Raw genomic sequence first — 1,045 nt, forward strand, 5'->3', positions numbered from 1 at the left:
AGGGCCCCCAAATAACATACAGAGTCTTATATTAGTTACAATGCTGCTGGCCAATGACTAGGATTTCTTATTTGCTAGCTCAGTCTTAATTATCAATCATAACTACTAATCTATATATTTTTATAAGGACTTATCTTACCGAGGATGCCAACCTTATGCATCCTCTCTTCCTGTGATCACATGGCAACTCTCTCCCTTTCCTACATTTCTCATAATCCTCCTCCTCTCCTAGTCCTGCCTAACTTGCTTCCCTATTGGCCAACAGTGATTTATTTATCAACCAATAAGACAAACATATACACAGAAGGACCTCCCCCATCAAAGGTGGCTACTGACCTGGCAGAGAAGATGCCATGGTCAAGGATATGGTTTTCCCAAGGCTTGTCTTATCCTTTGTACTCCAGATGTTCTGAGCCCCATGAGTATAGGAAAATCAACTTTGTAATTTGTGGTAGTTGGGGGATTGTGTTTGTGCTCTCTCCTAAAATATAAGGTGGAGAGTAAATGAGAAAAGCCCTCCATGTGACCTACACACACACACACACACACACACACACACACACACACACACACACAGAGAGAGAGAGAGAGAGAGAGAGAGAGAGAGAGAGAGAGAGAGAGAGAAGGTTGCATGTATACTGGCATACACACTAATGCATGTACACATAACTTGGCAGTTACATGAAGAAGATGCTTCCTTAGAAGGAGGTAAATCCAATGTATATCTGTTCAACAATGTTTACTGATTGTAAGAAAAAGTTGGCAGCTCATTAACAAGTTCTGGAAACAGATTGAATGGAGTGGGTCTGGTGGCTGATGCTGGCCCAGGGCCAGCAAGCATGGATTGCTCCATGCCGGTGGGTCTTCTGGGCAACTAGAAGCCCCTTTTGGTGGTCAGTGTGCACCGTGCCTAGCACAGAGAGCCAGGATGGAGATAAGGGTGCTTTATTCAACTGACACACTTGGGCCTCTGCAACCCACCCAAGACAACCTTCCAAAGACATCTTTGTCCTCTAGGGAAAAGGAGGCTAAGGAGATGGTCAAA

The 1,045-nt window shown here is 44.3% G+C and overlaps 1 non-coding gene across 1 annotated transcript; it reads left to right on the forward strand.

The window, feature by feature from the left end:
* The first annotated feature begins 328 nt into the window (after nt 1-328).
* Nucleotides 329-484, forward strand: LOC113831543. The gene has a single exon (XR_003483139.1). It is a non-coding gene; the product is annotated as a U1 spliceosomal RNA (small nuclear RNA).
* Nucleotides 485-1,045: the final 561 nt, after the last annotated feature.

This window comes from Cricetulus griseus, chromosome 3, assembly GCF_003668045.3.
Source record: "Cricetulus griseus strain 17A/GY chromosome 3, alternate assembly CriGri-PICRH-1.0, whole genome shotgun sequence".
Lineage (NCBI taxonomy): Eukaryota > Metazoa > Chordata > Mammalia > Rodentia > Cricetidae > Cricetulus > Cricetulus griseus.